Raw genomic sequence first — 22,624 nt, forward strand, 5'->3', positions numbered from 1 at the left:
AAACAAATGCATTTGCAGTTTATGTGTAAATATTCAGTTCCATAATTAGTTGGTGTGCAGATGTTGCACCAATTCCTTTTTTGAAATGGCAATATAACAGGATTTGTTGTGTGAAAAGGCAGCATTTTGACATTTATCAGTTCCATGTGAACGCGGGCTGTGTAGAGGGTAACACCCAGGCAGCCTAAGTCTCGCGAGAATATTTTTCGCTGTTCCTAATGTTAGGTTTAGTGTTAGATTTAATGCTAGGGTTAGGTCTGGGGGTATGGGGTAGGTATGGGTTTTTTGTGGGACTCAAAATAAATACAGTAAACGCAGTTTGTGAACGTCGCGTGCGTCTCTCGCGAGACTTTAGTTGGCTGAGCGGTTACCTTCTAGACACGACCACAAACACGTTCGGATCACTGAACTGTTTCAGATTGGCCGGTTGCTGAGTACGTTGTTTCCGCTGCTTGAGTTTTCCCGCGGAATCTGTTGTTGTTGCCTCGCGCTTCTAAGAAGAGTAAAATTCTACCTCACACCAAGTCCTAATTTAAATGAATGGCTCCCGTCTCAAATCCCGAGAAAGATATGGATGGCGGAGATTATGGTGAGAGTTTTTACAATGCTGAATGTCATTAGCTCGCTGAATCTTAATGCAGTTTAGACAAACTACTTATTGAACGGCTGGACTAACACTGACAACATAGGATTGCTGTCACATAAAGTTGATCTTAGCCAGAAACTCTTAATGTGCGCTTAATGTGGTGTTTATGCAGTATATTGTAGTGTTTATGTCGAGTACGCGTACTGATTCCCCTCTTTGACTGGTTTTAACCCGAACTTGTCAACCAAGACATTAACAGAAATGTGTGTTCATCTCACTTTCTAAACGTTACATTTCTCTACACAACACATAATGTTTTTCCCCTTATTAAAATTATGTATTTAGACGTATTTCCTGTGATTAACAACCTGTTAAAATGCAGGATTTTTTTTTTTTAGCACAGCACCTTTAAATTACTATTCAGAAGACATTTCAATTTCAGTAACATAAATGTGCTCTCTGGTCTGTTTTTAAAGGCATTGTTATGATTTCGTCAAATATTTGACAGAAAACAGGCCTTCTTTATAAGTGTCATTCAAGACCTGTTATTGTAATGTTTGCTAAACGGTTTAGTGTGTTATCAGGAGTCCCCAGCTACATAAACCTTGTTTTTTACTTTGTGTGAAACCCAATGTCACGTTTATCCTGTAGATGCATCTGACACCTGTGGCATTGCCATCTCAAGAGAAAGTGGGCAGCAAGTCAGCTTTGGAGCAGCTTAAACGAGCCAAGAAGGGAGAGAAGGTGAAATATGAGGTGAGTTGTTTGTCAGTTGTTGGTACATTCTCTACAGTTTTCCCCCTATATGCATTCTGGTGCGGCGCACCGCCGCTGCTGAATTATGAGTGCCGCTGTTAAATTTCACATCGTTCATTTAATATTTTTGACACAATGCAACGTTTGCCAATAGGGATGTGCACGAATACTTGAGTATTCATTATGCAATAATTATTTGAAAAGTAAAAATACTATTCAAATTTCGCCAAGTTTTGCTTTGCCGGCCATATATACAGTGAGATGCATGTTAAATCCTGAACACACAAACTAAAACTCACAGTTATAACAGAATGCACTGGGTGGCGCTGTTGAGTGTGAACACAAGTTGAACAAACCGTTCTATCAGTACGTTTAGATGTACACCGAAAAGCGGGTTATTGCGATGTGGCTTACTGCGAGAAACTGGTGTGGTGAGCAGGGCGAAGCCAAGCGGCATCTGGGCAGAGCGAGGCCAGGAAGATAAGTGGCGAATGACTTCCACCTGCGCGTCACACCTGCCTCACGTTCCAGCGAGGGTAGGCGGGAGTATTTAAGGAGAAGAGACAGCAGCAGACGAGAGAGAGAGATGTACGAAGCTTGTCCGCATGTTTGAGTGTTTTTATGATTTGACGCAGCTGGCTAAAAAGCAGTGCGTGTTTTTGTTTCTTTGTACGCTGAAAAGTGTCATTAAATGTCTATGTGTTTGTCAAGCCAGTCCCAGCTTCCTCTTTACCTTCCTAATTGTTACAGCAGGGTTCCTGTTTAAATGTGTTGTATAAACGGTGTACTCTTTACTCCCATAAATGTGCAGCTCGACAGAAAGCAGTGTCCCCGTAACAACCTAATCCCCGCGATGCTTCTGTAAACAAACGTGGCATCCGAGAAAGACTGTGCTAGCTAAGGTAAGGGACATTCCATGATTTAAACTGGTGTATACAAATGAGTATAATTTACTGGGCATATGGATATGATTTTTCTCAACAAAAACATGACATGAGATACAATATAAACATAACTATTATTTGTCGAGTGTTTATATTCGTCCTGTACATTAGTTGCATCAGTCTACTTTATTAGTGGTTTCTTCGCTTTGCGTGAGCTTAAATGCTTTCATTCTATACTTTTTGTTTTCACGCATTGCTTGTTTAAAAGTTTTCAACAAAACAACACAGGACATAATATAAGCTTGTTTTGGATATAATTAAATGATTACCTTCATTTAAATAATAGAATATTCAAGTATTCATTTTTTATGAGCTTAAATATTCGAATACCAAATTATTGATGAATGCCCATCCCTACTTGCCAGCCCCAGTCAGCTGTGCGCTTTCTACACTGCAAAAGAGACCCCATCACAAATACATGCACAAACTCACAGTGATGTCACCGCATAACACACAGGTGTCAAACTCACTTCACTTCATGTGGCCTGCGAGCTAATATCTGAAACAAAGTTTGGCAGAGGATCAGAACATCTCAGTGACCAATCAGTTAGCGCTTTCCTTGTGAATATTAATAAGCCTTTGCCTGTCATCTTAACCGTATTTTTTTGGAGCGCATTTTGATCGGCGGCTCAATGAATAGAGCAGTGCGAGCACAGAGGTGCGTTAACTAGGGTGACCATACATCCTCTTTTTCCCGGACATGTTCTGTTTTTCAGACCTTAAAAAAGCATCCGGCCAGGATTTCTAAATTTGCGAAATTGTCCGGGATTCGACTTTAGTTGCATTATGATGTGCTTCTGGTCTAATACTTCATTGTGTGTGCACGCATATTTGCATTGATTTAATCCCTCTTTGTAAATCCCGCCTTGTCGTACACCAATTGGTTGATTATAAGAGGCTTGCAGCAACTATTGGCCAAATTCTTACCTGTCAATCTCTCCGCGAACGCACAAAGTGCTGTTGTGTTTGGCATCAAACAGTTGCTTGACATTAGCAGCAAATGACAGCTGAGTGGAAACAATGCCCAAATGAAAGTGCAAATTTACAGAAGATTTGCACAAAAAATTCCCATACTTTCGTCCAGGTCGAGATCCGTGGGAAGCACATTCACATTGTAAAGCTGGCACTTATGTGTCAGTTGCTAATAAAGGTGCAAGTGATTTAGAAGCACACATTAGCTCTGCGAAGCATAAAGGGTCAGCAAAAGATGAAAGTTCATCAGGTAAATTAACGGACTACTTTTTGCGACCAGGTAAAATTATCACATTGCTTCATTTTCCATGGCAATTCAAAATAATAGTAATAGTAAATGAAGGTACATGGCATCAAATATTTTATTTTAGTACATGGACATTCAAAAGAATGTTGGAATTTTTTTATTTATTTATATGTATTTATGTTATTGCTAATAGAGTGTCTTTTACACTGTATTAAAGTTTGCATTCATAGTAACACTGTTTTGAACCCTATTATTCCACCTCACCCAATTCCCCCCTGGCGAAAAGAAAAAAAAAGTGTCCTTTTTTTGGAAAACCAGGCAGATGCATTTACTTGTGGACTGGTCTCAATCTCAACAGCACAGACTATTTTAAATGCGTTTGTGAACTAGTGAGATGTATGACGGGGATTACGAAACCCATTTAATTGCGGCACAGAATCGTCTGTTGCAAAACTCCAAATGTCTCTGTGATGAAACTAGTTAAAACAAACAACCCGACATTCTAAGCAACTCTGACAAAGAAAACAGGAGAAAACATCAATAGACCTTTTTCACACTCCGGGTTTTGGAACTCGGAAGTAAACATTTGCAGGGAAAACTTCAACAGCGTTGAATGGGAGTGAATGGGAGATCACAGCAAATATTATCTTCACTTACCCATTTGCTCTAAGAGTAAAAGAATAAATCCACTATTACATTTGAATGACTTTCCAGAAGAAGAATAAAATAGAGAGCTAATTCCAGGGTAATATAACACAAAGCATAATGTTATAAACTTGCACTCAATATTTAAAAAAATTATTATAAAAAAAGTTTGCTAGATTTACGCTGCTAAATAAGGCGGAAATGCGTCATCAGTCTGTGAAAAAGGTCTGTTAGAAGGCTTTTCAATTTTCAGATCACAACGCTTTGCACAAATTTGCCATGGATTTACAGTAGTAATACTTACTGTATTAGCTATGGTATTTGTGACAGATAAGGTTTCTAAATGTATTTAGACTGCTGTTTTCATTACAAAGTTCCATAGTTCTTTATATAGAAACCATAGTTACTAACCATGGTAGTGAGGAGCCATGCTTGATTTTACCCACGGTTACCATGGTCTTATTACAAATATCATTGTTAAAACTATGGATACTATGAAAAACTATGACACATTTTCATAATTATTATGGACCAAGCTATCAGTTTTCCACCTATGTCAAATCTGTTCTCTTGTAATGCTCTCTGATTGTTGGAAAATTTAGGTGGTTTTGTTTACCTTCAGAAATTTCAAGAGATGAATGTAGTTTAATCAGTAGGAGCCTGTTGAAAGGAATCTGTAAATGAGACTCAACTTAGGCATACTGACAGAATATTAGGTTAAAAATTAGGTGTTATTTTTTTTTTCTCCCACAGATGTTACTGTTGTTAATATTATAATTTACATCTGACTTGACATCTGCATTCCAACCTCAAAACCAATGCTAGAGGCATATTGTCAAATATGCATCTCAATGCACAAAATATGCAATATTATTGGTAATTGCATGGGTGCTACCAAAGCAATTGTTGGTGCCACATTTTCAAAGACCCCTTTTAGGGCACAAATAAACCCTGATGTGGCCCAGGCTAAAATTGAGTTTGACACCCCTGTTTTAAGCTATTCCTCCACAGACACGCGTTAATACGGGTCTGGCGCTGCGGGCCTGTGGACGCGTGCACAACAGCACCGCTGCTTAAAATAATCCTAGGGGAAACACTGCTCTATGCACACACCCATACACTATGTGCATCCTAAGCATTTGTTTTGACATTGTGTTGTGATCAGTTGGAGGAGTTCACCAGTGTGTACGAGGAGGTGGATGAAGAGCTGTACTCCAGAATAATGTGGGAGAGACAGGATGATGATTGGATCACTGATGACGGTCAGTCTGCTGATCCACTATTACATACATATTACAAACCTCTCTATTGATCTTAATGCTTAAATAGTGATCAAACCTCACATGGGGCAGATGCCATGACTGTTCCCAGCTGAACGGGTCTGTTATCTTTTTCAGATGGTACAGGCTATGTGGAGGATGAGAGAAAAATCTTTGATGAAGAATTGGATGATGACACATAGGAGAAAGGCTCTAAAAGTGAGTATAAGGGAACAGTGCCTTTGAGTTTTCATTTTCTGTCAATTTGCAATATTGAGCTCCCTCACTTTGTCTTTTCTCTTACTCTTGTTCAACTCGTCTCTCTGTGTGAACAGATAAATTAGATGAAAAGGGAGGAGACTCAAAAAGAGAATGTGAGAAATGTGGCTGTCGGTAAACCCAAAAGCATTAAAACCATGTTCATGAACAGTAATATGATGAAGCCTGCTGAGGTAAGAAGCATTGAGTTACTTCATTCCTGTTATCTATTAAATACTATTTTGTGTATAGGGCCTTTTCCATGTATAGTCCCGGTACTTTTCATTTAGTAACTTTCTAGAGGAATAGGACACCTGAGGAGACTTTTCCCCTCTTGCATTCGCACTCATAATAGTAACCCCCATATTGACGTCAACTAGTATCGACCATATTTCTTCTGCCGTTGTAGGTACGTGCAATTGACCCTTCCTTAAGCTCCAGCCCCCTTAGTTACGGTTGCTCGCTCTGACAAATTCTGCAGAACTCCCCATTGGAATGAATGGGAGATTGCTGTGAAGGATGTGTTTTTTGGCTAAATATTCTCATAAACGGAATGAATAACACTTTTCCATGGGCTGGTATGAAGAATGACATTGTAATGCATATTTATCTGAAGTTTTTTTGTAAGAGAAATTGTTAAATTACACAGTAATTTAAAAACTGTGGAGACTGTGAATCAAAATCAAGGCAAACAACTATTGCAGTCTCTTGAAAAAAGAAAAACTTCATTTAATAGTGATTACACATCTAATTACATTAGCGTAAATGAACAGAGATGTTTATAACATCTCGCAACACACTCATTTTGATGCTGTGAACTGTTTGTTTACTATTGCTTTTATTATGACTTGAATCAATACATAAATTAATTAATGTTCAGTTTTTAGCTTTATTTTACCTTGGAGGTGTCGCTGCAGATGTTATATGTTCATTTTGGAATGAGGGCTGACACAGTTTAATCCATAACATGCTCTTCTCTCAGATTATCTTAATCCAGATTAAGATTATAAAAAAAGAAAGAAAAACACTGCGTGTACTTTCATAGGCTGTGATTGGAAAAAAAGAAAATGCATGTCAGAGTAATGGCTGCAGGGCAGCAATTGCTAAGACAGGATTGGTCAGAAGCGCTTTTAAGGCGGGGCTTAGCGAAGGGTCAATTCAATAGCAACAACAAAATCAACAATACAGATGGAGGAAGCCAGGATCAGACATTCACTTTTGTTAGAACTTTTTTACACGAACTTTGGCTGCTTTGAAAATGTAGGCAGCTGCAAATAAAATAAATTACTTTACTGAAATAGTCACTCATTGACTTAAAAAAAAAAAAAAAAAAAAAAGAGCCGTCTTGATGCAAGTTAACCACGCAGTAACAGGCATGCAATACTTCCTCATGTAAACTAGATTTCATGACTGTTTTGTTTATAAGTTCAATTACCCACTCTCGAAAAAAATCTGATTATTTATATCCATCATTTCAGGAAAAATTTGATGTAGTAATCCAGAAATCACTTTATTTTCTGTGTAGGCACAGTGCAAACAGTACAGATGCGATGAAAACCCCTTTTTCCTGATGAACTCACATACACACATTTGTGAAATGTGATACTCTTCTGGTACTTTGTTGGTTTGAAGTTATTTCTGTTAAGGAAATTGTAGAATTAGCGCAATTCTCTGAGTAGCAGGCTAGCAGCTACAAGTTTGTTTACAAATGGCGGCTGCCGACTCCTAGAGTTTCTCAATGCTTTGTGCATCACAGGTTTTTGACCAGTCACAGGCTGCAGCACCTCCCACAGTCTCTCTACACCCCAAAAGTACCTTTCCCTGAGTAGGAGCTAAAAATGTACCTTAAAACAGCTTCGAGGATCTCTAGGTCCTCAGGTGCGAAAACTACAAAAAGAACTAGTCTCGGGGAAAAGTACCTAAAACAGGCTTTAGTACCTGCAGTGGGGAAAGGCCTTATTCACACTATGGTCAGTTGTACTGCTGCATGTAATGTACCTTAGAACCATTTTAAGTCTAGAGTAAATAAATTAATCTATTATTAATTGGTGAAGCTCTTTTCAAGTGATAACTCTCTGACTGGAAGCTCACAGTTCTTGTGTGACTGAGCCGAAGAATGAGATTTTAATATATGTCTACAAAACACAGGCTTTTGAATTAATGCTTGTATTGATGTTCTAAATTTGCAGTGTTTAATAGTGCAGCAATTCAATTCCACAGTGGTTTCTGCCTACAATGCCTTCTCTGCCATATTTGTCCTGTTTTCTCTCCTCCGATCAGGACTGGTTGGTGGCATGGGCTGGGAGATGATGGAGGAGGGGGATCCCATCAAGACTCCTGCTGAATCCAGGTGGACTCCAGCAAACTCCTGCTGGTGGAGGGACCTGATGCAGATATGGTTTTCCACTTCTACTGGCTGGATGGTTTTGAGGACCAATACAGCCAACCTGGTAAGCATCTCTTCCACCCACTTCTTTTCCGAGTGGTGCTCGGCTCCCATTGGGATGAATTGAAAACGGCCACTTAGCTTTGTCAACTACAAGTTAGTGGACATGTACTGTAGGTTGCTATCATTTGAACCAGTGTCAAAGGCAAAAACATGTGTGATAGAGACTGAATGGTAGAAAAAAAATAGTTTTGAGATTTTAAACTTCAGCAAATTAAACTTCAGCATTCAATTTCTTTTATATCAGTATGTATAGTGTCTAATAATGCATTGGCAATGTACACTGAAGTTTATTTAGCCAATAAAGTTTGATATGAATTACATTTGCATATATACATATATATATACATATATACATTAACATTTGATCCTATTATTAAAAAAGGTCCTCTAGAAAATGGCAGAAGATTTTGCCCAAATTGTAATTATAACATGACCACTGATTTAATGGCATGTATACATATACTTTTGTCAAAGATTTATATACACTATATTGCCAAAAGTATTCGCTCACCCATCAAAATAATTGAATTCAGGTGTTCCAATCACTTCCATGGCCACAGGTGTATAAAATGAAGCACCTAGGCATGCAGACTGCTTCTACAAACATATGTGAAAGAATGGGCCGCTCTCAGGAGCTCAATGAATTCCAGCGTGGTACTGTGATAGGATGCCACCTGTGCAACAAGTCCAGTCGTGAAATTTCCTCGCTACTAAATATTCCACTGTCAACTGTCAGTGGTATTATAACAAAGTGGAAGCGATTGGGAATGACAGCAACTCAGCCATGAAGTGGTAGGCCACGTAAAATGACAGATCGGGGTCAGCGGATGCTGAGGCGCATAGTGCGCAGAGGTCGCCAACTTTCTGCAGAGTCAATCGCTACAGACCTCCAAAGTTCATGTGGCCTTCAGATTAGCTCAAGAACAGTGTGTAGAGAGCTTCATGGAATGGGTTTCCATGGCCGAGCAGCTGCATCCAAGCCATACATCACCAAGTGCAATGCAAAGCGTCGGATGCAGTGGTGTAAAGCACGCCACCACTGGACTCTAGAGCAGTGGAGATGCGTTCTCTGGAGAGACGAATCACGCTTCTCCATCTGGCAATCTAATGGACGAGTCTGGGTTTGGCGGTTGCCAGGAGAACGGTACTTGTCTGACTGCATTGTGCCAACTGTGAAGTTTGGTGGAGGGGGGATTATGGTGTGGGGTAGTTTTTCAGGAGCTGGGCTTGACCCCTTAGTTCCAGTGAAAGGAACTCTGAATGCTTCAGCATACCAAGAGATTTTGGACAATTCCATGCTCCCAACTTTGTGGGAACAGTTTGGGGATGGCCCCTTCCTGTTCCAACATGACTGCGCACCAGTGCACAAAGCAAGGTCCATAAAGACATGGATGAGCGAGTTTGGTGTGGAAGAACTTGACTGGCCTGCACAGAGTCCTGACCTCAACCCGACAGAGCACCTTTGGGATGAATTAAAGCGAAGACTGCGAGCCAGGCCTTCTCGTCTAACATCAGTGTCTGACCTCACAAATGCGCTTCTGGAAGAATGGTCAAAAATTCCCATAAACAAACTCCTAAACCTTGTGGAAAGCCTTCCCAGATGAGTTGAAGCTGTTATAGCTGCAAAGGGTGGGCCGACGTCATATTAAACCCTATGGATTAAGAATGGGATGTCACTTAAATTCATATGCGTCTAAAGGCAGATGAGCGAATACTTTTGGCAATATAGTGTATGTAAAAATTAGGGATGTGCGAAACGGTTCTGATGCTGCTAGTCGACACTGGAATTACTAATCGGTTAATATTTCCCCCCATTAAACTGATCATCATTTTTACACGTTTATGTTTGGCTTTTATATTTTTTTACAGAGGCTGCATTTAAATTACTGTCATTTGAATGTTACATATTTTAAATAGAATTAATAATACAAATATTATTTAAAAAGAGGATATCTGGAGCAGATACAGAGTTTAATTTCACCTCAGGCTGCGTGTGCTTCTTCCCTCTCTCACTCGTGGCACTTGCAGGAAAATATCCTCTCGCTAGACAAGCAAACTCAGCAAAGTAGTAATGAAATCACTTCGGTGGTGCGGGAATCGGCTTTCCAAATGTTTTAAAGTCCCTATGGATGTTTTCACATTTGAGTCTTCTTTACATCTGTGCATGCTTGTATGTTATTTTTCCACTGACCTTTTCCAAAAGCAGTAATCACTACTCCCAGAATATCTGCCGCTTTTGGGGGGGTGTGTGCTACTCCCAGAAATAGTACAAAGCAGGTGGTGCAGTTGTAAATACCTAAAGAATTGAGACCTGGGAATCCCAAAATGTTGAACCATATTTTCAAAGGATCTCAACAGTCCACTCTCATATAGGTCACCGAGTGTAGTAACCTCCCTCACAATCCACTCTGTCCAGCAGAAAGGGGACTTATTAATACATAACTTTGGGTTCAGCCATATGCTCGGAGCAGAATTATTAATATTTCTGTTCTGGTGTCATCATTGCCCTCTGCTAGGCTGATTTTAAGTCCCACTCCATCCCCGATGGATCATTTTGCACTTTAATGAACAGTACTTTTGGTTAAGTCTTACAAGTAAAGGAAAGTTACTGTTTTGCATATGTCCTAAAAGTATTAATAATACAATTTATTCAAAAGTTTCACAATTCAGGCTTTGTTTAAAGTTTTGTGGGACTATCAAATTGTGAATTTAGTGCCGTGAATCGAACCAACTCCTTATGCCCTTTATCATTTCTGTTTTTAAAAAAATCACATTTTCAATTAAATACAGGAAATAATAAAAAAAAGTTTATCCGATTAATCAAAGAAATAATCGAAGATTAATTGATTATCAAAATAATCGTTAGTTGCAGCCCTACACCAGTTGTACACAGGGTGTTAGTGTTCCAGGTTTCAAGTTAATCACAATGAAATTATACTTACCTGTCTGTGTAAGTCTTATCAAATATTTGATATGAAGAACAATAGATTTCTGCTTATGGATGATTGTTAAGTGGGTCATGCATTACTCAATGAATTTAAGCTGCAATGGTGGCAGTTCACTATCAGAACCATACTTCGTGTCTTGCCTTGGGTAGATTGTTTCCCTGGCTGCCCTAATCCATCATAAATTTTCCCTGGACAAAGCTCCACCATGGCCTCCTTACCAGACCCATTTCTGTGGTGAGTTCCTCCGTTCTACTTGAAATGTTATGATTTGCCGGAAGATTTAAGTTTGAGGCCATAATATCTTTGTGTTTGGCCTTTTTTTTTTTTTTTTTTTTTTTTTTGCAGTTTTGAAAGATTTTTGTTGGGACAAAACTATTTTTTTGCTTTATGAATAACTACGTCTTGGTTTAGCTCACACAACTGCATTTTCTGTTACAGTGATGAGCAAGCCCAACGACTGCATCTTCCCCTATGACTTTAAAGATGCAGTTAGGAAAAGGGTAATGGTTTTTATCTCCTTGCAGCTAAGAGATGATTTAGACTAAATGACCTGAAATAGGTTTGGGTTTTTTGGTTATACTTGTGATGATATGACATGTTAACCCTGTTGTTTTTGTGTGTTTCTCTTATTTAGAATGGGATGGTGGAGATTGCAGGTACTGAATGTGTGCTATTGGGCTTCTTCTTCGCCAAGATGCACAAGATTGACCCTGGTGTTTTGGTGGTGAGTTGAAATGTTCTTGCACGGATGTGCAGGAAGCTGCCCTGGTATATTTGTGTGGCTGATTTTGTCCTTTTACCTTTTTTATTTAATTTTCACCACATTTGCCTTCCAGTGTTTTAGGGTCATGACATCTTTGATTTTGACCTTGAAGTGCTCCTGCAGAGGATCGATGTGTGCAAAGTACTGCACTGGTCCAAGATTGGCCATCTAAGAAGAGCCAACATGCCTAAATTGGGGGTGAGAACCTCTGATGCATGAAGTCCTATAAGATTATTTTATCCTGCAAACAGTGTTTCAGTCTGTGGTAATGGACATTTTTTTTATCTCAGGGTCGATGCGGCTTTGCAGAGAAAAGTGCCACTTGTGGACGTCTAGTGTGCAATGTTGAGATCTCTTCCAAAGAGCTGATCCGATCATTAAGTTGTCCTCTGTCTGAGATGGCTGCCCAGATCCTGAAGACCGAGAGGGTGGTGGTGCCTCCGGAAAAAATCAGAATCTTCTACAGGTTAGCTGCCACCTGAAAACGGTTCCATACTGTTGATGTAACATTCCAATTTTCCATCTCTGTTTCTTTATTTTTATCAATAGTGATTCCCCTCACTTGCTCTGCCTCCTGGAACTCACCTGGATGGATAGTAGGCAGATGAAGATGAGATACCTGAGCTGCCGGATCAGAGTCTGGAGATGGGCATTCTTCCTAAAGAAATTTTAAAACTGGTGGAGTGTCAACGACAGGTCAGACAGCTAATGAAGCAACAGGACCTCAACCCTGACCTGTACCTGCAGGTAAGTGCAATCTTAGGCAAGACCCAAGCACATTTTTGTATTATCACATTGGACCTTATTTTAAGAGCACTAAGCGCAGCGCTATGCCATAAGTCATACGCACAAAGTCAATGGGCAAAGCCATGAAGTTTTGGTACTTTTGTGCAAGCATGCACTAAGTCTTGGCGCAAGTGTGTTTGCCGAAATTGCACGCAAATCACTAATGGGCTGGGTCAGGTGCAATTTAATTCTGAGGTTTTTCTCTGGTTATATCTCTATCTGCATCCTATTATAGTCTATTCCCTGTCAAGCAACAGCAATATAAACAAAGGCAGCACATTAATAAGAAGTTGGTAGTGTAAGTGGACTGTATGCAATTAATTATTAGAATAGATATATGGACTTGCTTTCTTTTGTGCATTAACTGCATCCTTGTTGAATGTCAGGCATATGTCTATGATAGTAACACGCTCTTTTTTTTTTATTTTTTATTTTTTTATTATTATTTATTTTTTTATATACACATGGAAAATGTGGTTCCCATCAAGATTTGGATGTAAGCTCCATTACATTATAGAGTATGTAATCTCTGTATAATCTTCATCTACTGACACACAAATCATGGCTAGTATTAACAGTGATTTTTATCTGCATGTACAGTTGTGGCCAAAAATATTGGCACCCTTGGTAAATATGAGCAAAAAAGGCTGTGAAAAAAAATCTGCATTGTTTATCCTGTTGATCTTTCATTTGAAAAATTCACAAAAATCTAACCTTTAATTGAAGTAAAACAAATGAAACAGGGGAAATACCTTATTTATTAAATAAACATTTTTCTCAAATGCATTGGCCATAATTATTGGCACCCTTTTATTCAATACTTTTTGCAACCTCACTTTGCCAAGATAACAGCTCTGAGTCTTCTCCTATAATGTATAATGAGGTTGGAGAACACCTGGCAAGGGATCTGAGACCATTCCTCCATACAGAATCTCTCCAGATCCTTCAAATTCTGAGGTCCATTTTGGTGGACTCTCCTCTTCAGTTTACCCCACAGGTTTTCTATGGGGTTCAGGTCAGGAGACTGGGATGGCCATGGCAGAACCTTGATTTTGTGGTCAGTGAACCATTTTTGTGTTGATTTTGATGTTTGTTTTGGATCATTGTCCTGCTGGAAGATCCAACCAGGGCCCATTTTAAGCTTTCTGGCAGAGGCAGCCAGGTTTTTATTTTTTATCCGTTGGTATTTGATAGAGTCTGTGATGCCACGTATCCAAACAAGATGTCCAGGGCCTCTGGCCCACAACATTAAAAATCAAAGATATTTTTTTGTTTCATCTGACCATAGAACCCGGTCGCATTTGAAGTTCCAGTAGTGTCTGGCAAACTGAAGACATTTGTTGTTGGATAAGAGCAGAGGCGTTTTTTCTTGAAACCCTCCCAAACAACTTGTGGTGATGTCTTTTTTAGACTTTCTGACACCAAGACCCAACTAATTTCTGCAGTTCTCCAGCTGTGATCCTTGGAGATTCTTTGGCCACTTGAACCATCCTCCTCACTGTGCGTGGAGACAATATTGACGCACATCCTTTTCCAGGTTGATTCTTAAGATCTCCAATTGATTGGAACTTGTTAATTATTGCCCTGATGGTGGAAACGGGGTCAGATTATGACTACCAAGGGCCCCGGGGTCAATTTTCTTTTAGGGTCCCCCGTTCCAATTATCTTTCAATGTTGAGATCCATGCAATCGATTTTCATTGATTTAAGTCTCTTTTAATACTCGTTGTGTTATTTAGAGTCAGATTAACTCGGACATACAGCACGGTTGTGGTAAAGAAATAACTCAACTGAAACAGGTTTGCTGAACAGCCACTGTTCTTAAAGAGACAGTACCATTTTTTTAACGTTTGTTATACATAATATAAAATCAATGTAAATACTACAAATGATGCATACAAAAAACAAGAATGTAACAACATATGTAAAATGTGTAAACATGCATATATTTAAAGGGGCAGTAATACATTATGACATATTTTAACTTTATCAAACACTTTAAATATAAAGAATTTAACAAATAGACTCCTACATGTACATATGAGTTTGGTGAAACATGGCAAAGAGTTCAGGCAGTTCTGGCTTGTGCTGCCATATCTTTTCTAACTCATCTGAATGATGGGGTGCATTGCATTCAGAAGTGATCATCCCTATTTTCTATTTCCTTTAAAGACTTTACCCTCCATTGCAAGAGCTTCAAAGGGCTGAAAGGTGTGGGGCACAAAAATAGTGCCCATTTGGTCATTTTATTGTAAATTCTGTTTGCAATGGCCCTACAGCTTGGCTACCTTTATTATTCTCCCATCGAAAAGCCCTGTGAAGGCATCATGTAAGCCAAAATCCCCTAGAGTAGTTTATATTAAAATAATTTTTAAATGATCTAAGAGTCTGTTTTTGAATGTTTGTGATTTCAAACTTCAGCGGTCAAAACTTACACACACAAGCCCTTTAATCTGCTTTAAGATGCTTTCTTTCTTTCTTTAGTTTTTTCTATTCCATATACTATATTTAGTCTAACCCACCATTTTGATGATTAAGGGAATTTGGCCTGTGTGTTACCTCATATTTATACCATCAATTTCATGTTTCTAGTCACCCAGGTGCACTAAAAAATGTAAAATATGAATGGAATATACTTCAGATATATTTTACTCAAGAATTTCTAGGGGTGGCCAATGTGTTTTGGAGAAAAATATTTATTTAATAATGAGATATTTCCCCTCTTTCAATTGTTTTACTTTAGATTTTTGAGATTTTATTTTATTTATTTATTTTATTTATTCTTTTTAATGAAAGATTAAAAGGATAAACAATGGAGATCTTTTTTTTTTTTTTTTTTTCAGACTTTTTTGCCCATATTTACCAAGGGTGCCAATATGTTTGGCCAATACTGTACTTCACTTTTACTGGGCCGTATTCACAAAAAGTCCTATGGCTAAAAGTAGCTCCTAACACATAAATGTAGGAGCAACTCCTAAAAATTAGGGGCGTCACTCCTAATTTTAGGAATCGTAAAGTTTTCATCAGAGTAATTCATGAAGCGTTTTAAGGCTAAAAGTAGCTCCTGAACCCACGACAACTAAGTCTTCCTCCTGTGGACTTCTAAATCACTAAGAGTGACTCACAAATGATCCGAAGCATGCCTGCTGTTGTCAATCCACATTAAAAACAATGTTTTAGAATATTATTATGACATAAACCTTTTAAAAAGGTATCACCTGAATCGCAAGGGTGTTTTTATAATTTTTTTTATAAACAAATGTTATTCATTTATTTAACCACAAAACATTCAAGCTAAAGTGGTTCTAAATTCAAATTGCACTTCAGACAAAAATATAATCAAAATAACGAAGTGGTCCAAAAAAATCATACCAAATCCAACATTTTACTCTCTCCAATTTCTTTCACTGGCACCTTTTGCAGTAACTTAAAAATCACTCAACGGCAACAGTTGATAAAATACAAACACAAATTAGATCATAAATAAAACTTTAAATATAAACAAAATAATTATAATTGAAAAATAAACCATGACCTATAGTTGAACACAAATCTCATAAAATGTTGTTTCATAAAATAACTACAACAGTGATTGTCAGGAACATAATTTGATGTTCCACTATATTTACAGAGTTTGTGCATGAACTTTATTACCACCTTCTGGTGGAATCTCCAAACTGCAAATGTAGGAACTGATTTAGACTTAGTGCTGAAAAATTACATGGTTCTATGACGTCTTTGAACAATGACCTATTTCTCAAGAAAATAGCAAGTTGTGCTTTGCTCACTTCATTTACATACAATACACCCACAGTTTGTGTGCGTTCACCCACAGATAGCGCACACAGGCTTACCCACGCCCACTTGCGCTTTGCGCTGGCATGAAATTGTGCTTCGAATTGGCACTGTAGCAAAAAATGGATAATATGTAGGACACGGTCGTTGCGCTGTGTTTTGCGCGCTCATGAAAATAGAGCCCATCGCCTGTTTGTTAATAAGCCCTTGCATATTAAAAGTGTTTTTGTTTGCCACTCTGTGTCAGTATTCTATTTTTCTACAACTTAACTACATAAGGTTCTAGGTCAAAGCTAGTACTGTAAGGGTTTTTATGTATGCAAGCCTTGACAACAAATCTCTTCCTCAAGTATGACATTAGACAGAAGGCCCTGAAGCTGACAGCTAATAGCATGTATGGATGCCTGGGATTTTCCTTCAGTCGCTTTTATGCCAAGCCTTTGGCTGCACTGGTCACGCATAAAGGAAGAGAGGTATATAACATGCTACACTGTTTAATTTAGACACTGATCCATCACTCTAAATATTATGATTCACACTATACTAAACATAATCTCTGTTTATATTGAAACTTGTTCTTGGAACTTTTAGTTAAATTAGATGCCATATTTCCTGCTGTGATTGATAGTCATTCAATTTATAATAATAATAATTTTCTTTATTTATCACACATTATACATTTGCACATATACAGTGAAATTCTTCTTTTTCACATATCCCAGCTAGGCTGGGGTCAGAGTGCAGGGTCAGCCATGATACGGCGCCCCTGGAGCAGATAGGGTCAAGGGCCATGCTCAAGGGCCCAACAGTGGCATCTTGGCGGTGCTGGGGCTTGAACCCCCGACCTTCTGATCAGTAACCCAGAGCCTTAACCGCTGAGCTACCACTGCCCCAGGAACTGATTTAGACTTAGTGCTGAAAAATTACATGGTTCTATGACGTCCTTATACACCCCCTTATGTAGTGGGGTGTACCATCTTAAAATCATAAGTATTGGGTTTTGTTGGCTGGCAATTGTTTGGGAAGACGTTTTCAATGTTTAGTTGGCTAAATGATCAACAGCAAGGTGCATAAAAGTGTTAACCTTTTGAACAGGCTGGATGACCATCCATAAGAGCTGTGTTTTCATTTGTCAAATCTATTATAGCATCTACCATGACTCCATAAGTAGTTATTTTATGTTAGCAGACACCTATTCAGAATTGTACACTTGCCATATGTTGACCATGGCAGTCTTGCATAAAGAAATTAAAGATCATCTTCTAAATTCCTCTTGGACTGATTTGCTTCATCCTAAGTTCTTGAATTCTGCCACTAGAGGGCAGTCTAAACTCTGTGTTCTACACAACTCCATGCAAGTCTGCTCATCAGGCCTCTGGCTCCAATTTCATTCACCACCTCATGAGCTTCTGTTCTCTTTTGTGCTTTAACCAGTTTGACTCGATCCCTTGTTCCTTTTATGCCATCTCCTTGGCATGATTGCCAGCTACCTGCTCTTGACTTTAATGAGACCAGACTCTGAAAGCCCACTGGGGTGTAGCAACACAAATGGCGACACATTCATGTTCATGCCTCTCTCTTCTCCCACATTGCCATTGGGTGGGGTGAACCAGTAATTACAATCTCTTTGCATTAGCCCCAGCATTCAACTTGCTGGTTTCCACTGCCTCGATGTTCCTCATTTGTTACAAGTATGGGCCATAGAGTTACAAAAAAGGGTTTGCAAGCTAAAGAAAATCCAAAGCTCACACCCGAACAAGGAAGGAATTCTGAGTCGACTAGATTTTTAATAGGAAAACTAGCTGTAGATGTGGATTCTGCATATAAGCTTCAGCTGCACAGTTCTAAACCACTACACTGGAGTCTGCGAATTATATGCATTTCTTCATGTCGGAGAGCCCAGCTTGACTTAATAGCCCTAGTTACTCTAAGTCTTCTGATACATATTCTGCACTTTCAGCCAGCATGGTCTTGCACTGTACACTAAGTTGTTTCAGTGGTGATCAATACATAGTGTAATGGCAACAGTAGCAACAAATACTCAGCTTAAGCACTCACAGCTTGTTGCTTTATGTTGACCCTGACATTCATGGTGTAAATTAAATGCATATGTATTCGGTTGCCATTTATATTTTGATTAAGTAGCTTCCTTTTTATTGCACTAGTGCTGTTAAGAGCCGTGTTAGCGATGGACTTTGGTGTTGCGGATAGCACATGCCAATAAAGATGCTTGATTTGGCCCCCATGTGGATGCCCTCTAATCTTCTCGTCTTTCTGCTTCATCCTGATTGGCCCAAAGGATGCGGATCCGGACAAGCCCCCAGTGATTCTCAGCTTATTGAAATATGCAGGTTCCCAGAGCCATGGTGGGGGTGACGGCTGTTTGGCATCGGCTTCAGAAGGCAGAGGGATTCATTGAACAATGTGTCATAGAACATTTCAAACTTTAGGAGGACAAGAAGCCAGAGACACAGTATGTTGATCGTATTGTTGTCTAATTTGACAATTGAGTTTTACGATCGCCAAACACTAAATCCTGTCAGTCAGATGGTGGGTTGGCTGTATCCTCTGACGAATGGCCTGCTGTCTGCACCATCATTGTTTTTGGATAAGAATTACAGGCGCTCTGCTTTTAATAGAGTTAAATAATGCTTTCTGAGAAGCTATCTTAGCGCTAACCTGCCATAGGGGTGTAAATTCAGTCAGCAGGTGCTGTAAAGTGTGTTAAAGTCTAGTGGTGCCGCAAGGGAGAAATTTAAAATGAGATCTGTTTGCCAGTCTTTTAGAGTAAAGGAATATAGAAGATTTCTTCATGCATTACCAGCTGAGCACCTTGTCACACTAATCTAAGGTTATGCTATTGTTGCTCACTTTTACTTTAATAAATGTTGTGTTTTTGCTGTATGTATACTTTCCAAGCTCTGAAACTGCAGAACATTTGTGACTGAATTGTTATTGGTGGGACTGCTTGCTATAGATAAACTTGAGGTCAGCACTAGTGGTTGACGATATAGTTTTTTTTAAATCACTGATACGATATTTAGAGAGCCAATTTATATAGTACAATTTAATGATAGTCAATTAGAAGTACACAAAATGACTGATTTAAATGAACACATTTTGCTCAATATTTACTCAAAATTCACAAAAAATCGTAGTTTTTGAAGCTTGCTCCTTGTTGAATGACCACTTGGTGGGGCGTGTGGTGAGTTGAGCGTGGATGCCGCAGTGGATGGCGTGAAGCTATGTCTCCGTGGCAACGTGCTCAACAAGCCACGTGATAAGATGCGCGGGTTGACGGTCTCAGACACGGAGGCAACTGAGATTCGTCCTCTGCCACTCGGATTGAGGCGAATCGCTACGCGACCACGAGGACTTAAAAAAAAAAAAAAAAAAGTGCACTCAGTAATTTTTTCCCCATTAAAAATATTTTCTCCTAAAGAAATTAAATGTTATTTTGAAACATGTTCAAAACCACTCATATGAGATGAGGACCCTAGTCATATCAGTAACCATATAAAAGCTGTTTTATTCTACATGGGGTTGGGACAGCCTCATGGGCGCTGTCATTTTAAATAACATGACCAGCTGAATACTACGATTACTGACGATTACAGCGTTCAATTTAAGTCTGCTCCTGTTGTGTCAATAGTTTTTATTTACAACATGTTTTTGCAGCAGTTGAGTATTCTAACCAATAACTAACATGTCCGTTGAGCAATGAAACAGCAATGGCCAATCAGAGCCGCTTAAGTTAGTCTGCCATCCTATCAATAATGACAATCCTAATGTGCAAGTTTTAAACCATCTGAATGCCCAGATGCTTGCTTTATGTTCCACCTCTGTTCGTAGTGGCACACGAAAATTAATACTGAAGAAACATCATCTGACACTTGAAAAGAAGCTGTAGAACAAGAACGAAAAGCACTTTGGAATTATTTTCATTGCATATTGAACCACTCGCTTTGAACATAGATGTTAAATTCACTGCAAATGAGCAACACGACAAAACTAAAATGCTCCCGTTCTAATCAAGGCATAGACGCGGTGTAAATAAAGACAGCTTTGTTTTTAATGAGCATTAGCAAGAGTGCAGAACTTTATGTGGAGCGTCATTGAGCTCGCGTCAAAATGTAGGTCTCAAACAGTGTAACCCTGCAGTGAGTGACAGCAGTCATTGTAATGGGAGAGTTTGTCGCATTGCTCGATTTCTGTGTACAGTTGATTAAAAATGTAATAACAGTTTTGTTTTGTCATGTTAATAAGTAGGCCATTGTGAATTTGATTTGTACAAAATAGCAATAAATTAATTAAGCTTAATTGTTCTAAGTGTGTTTTGGTGGTGTAGCCAACATAAAGAATATGGCATGAATAGCATATTTCAGGAATCACCGTCATTATCACGTCTGTTCTAATAAGACCCATTTGCCACGCAGCTGGTATTAGTAGATTAAACATTTTCATGAATCACACAAACTCTGATCGCAAATGACTGTTTTTCATTTCCAAAGTGCAGCTACTGAGGCCAAAAATGATCTAACGATGATCTTACATGAACAAGATCACCATTGAAGATCTAATGGGATGAATGGTCCCCTGTCTCACCACCAAAGGGCTTACTGAATGCAGTAACTTGGTCAATTTAAATCGGCTGTTAATAAGTTTGAATATTGAATGTGTCATATTATTTACTGTACATGGACTAATAATTTAAGCAGTAATTTAGCAATAATTTAAATTATTCTATACCATAGATATCAATTAAAATAATAATTTTGCCTAAAATTTAACAAACATTATTACAATATTTAATGCTTAAAATATGCTTAAAAGAAACTGGAGTGCAGCTCACATCCACCATTGAAATCTGCTACTCTGAAGAACCGCACGGTTGCTTGCTTTGTGACGTCACAGTAATTTAATATTTTAATCAACATTAATGATCGTGATTATAATGTCAAGGGCAATAATCGACAATTATGATTTTTGCTATAATCGTGCAGCCCTAATATCTCGGTTTTACTGGCAAAAAGCCTCATCTGTGTTCAGATTTTCAAAAGACATGGCCAGACGTGCAGACCAATTTCGTAAACGCGACAGCAGTAGAAAAGCCACCTAGCAACTTCACAGTACAGAGACTAGCGGCATCAAGCAATAAAGTACGTTTGTGTATTGGGCTTAATATTTGCTGCGGTCTCCTATTCATTGTAACAGACATTTACCCCACAGTAGTTTAGTACTTTGTTCCAAACCCAGAAATATTAAAAAGGTCTATTATAATATCAAATTTAATCTCAAAATTAACAAATATTTCTCAGCCTGGTTGATATTTTCGTCTGTCACTCATCAGCACAGTTCCTTAACAGAAATGGTTCAGATTTCAGTTTTAAAACTTGGCTGTGCAGACTGATTCCTTTTTAAATGAAGAGTGAAATTTAATGTCACTGATTTAAGCCCTTGTAATTTGGCTCATTTTGTTGTATGACGACTTGGGGAAATCCCCCTCTAGACCAGTTAGCAAGAGCTGCTCCCGTTTAGCCTTTACGAGCGCTTGTGAGGTGATGTTCTGTGACCCTTGACCTTTCCAGGGAAACATTTGTTCTGGTGCGAACCCTGTACTCCCCTGGTATGAGATGCATGCCATGGAATAGGCGTTTAGAGTTTCATGCTGAGGGGTCTGTTCTGATTGATGTGCCTACATTTTATTTTCAGCTCTTTGTGCGCCAGCCAGTGTGAAAAGCATATGGGGGGGGTGGGTACAGGGTTAATCGGGTGATGTTTACAACTTTTGTCACAACAGACTGCTGATGGCACTGGAACGCAAGTTAGCGTGAACTATCACCTCGCCTTGCCGCCGGCTCCAAACTTCTCTTTACCTAGTTTAGGGCAGTTGAAAAAGGTAAAACGAAACCTATTATGCTGTCATGGACCTCATGTCCTTGTGCTATGAATCCGTCAGATATACTGCGGCTGTTGGTTAGATGAGATGGATTGTTGTGTTGATGGGGGGCAGGTTTTAATTAGGTGTCATCTGAGTAAACATTGTTCCCTTGCTGCTCTCTCAGACGACACTTACAGTTGACAGAATCAGAGCAGAGTCATTTTTAACCTTCCCAGAATAAGACATAAGTGCCCCCCTCCACTGTAGGTATTGTTGCATGCACCGTTTGACCCTGTGGTCTTTGGTCTGGGATTTGCTCCTGATATCACTGGACTT

The 22,624-nt window shown here is 39.0% G+C and overlaps 1 pseudogene; it reads left to right on the top strand.

Annotated features, from left to right (window-relative positions):
* Positions 1-456: 456 nt before the first annotated feature.
* The window catches only part of LOC127434521 (DNA polymerase alpha catalytic subunit-like), a 101,649-nt pseudogene continuing 79,481 nt past the window's right edge, over positions 457-22,624 (top strand).

The sequence above is a fragment of the Myxocyprinus asiaticus genome, chromosome 44, assembly GCF_019703515.2.
Source record: "Myxocyprinus asiaticus isolate MX2 ecotype Aquarium Trade chromosome 44, UBuf_Myxa_2, whole genome shotgun sequence".
In the NCBI taxonomy this organism is placed as follows: domain Eukaryota; kingdom Metazoa; phylum Chordata; class Actinopteri; order Cypriniformes; family Catostomidae; genus Myxocyprinus; species Myxocyprinus asiaticus.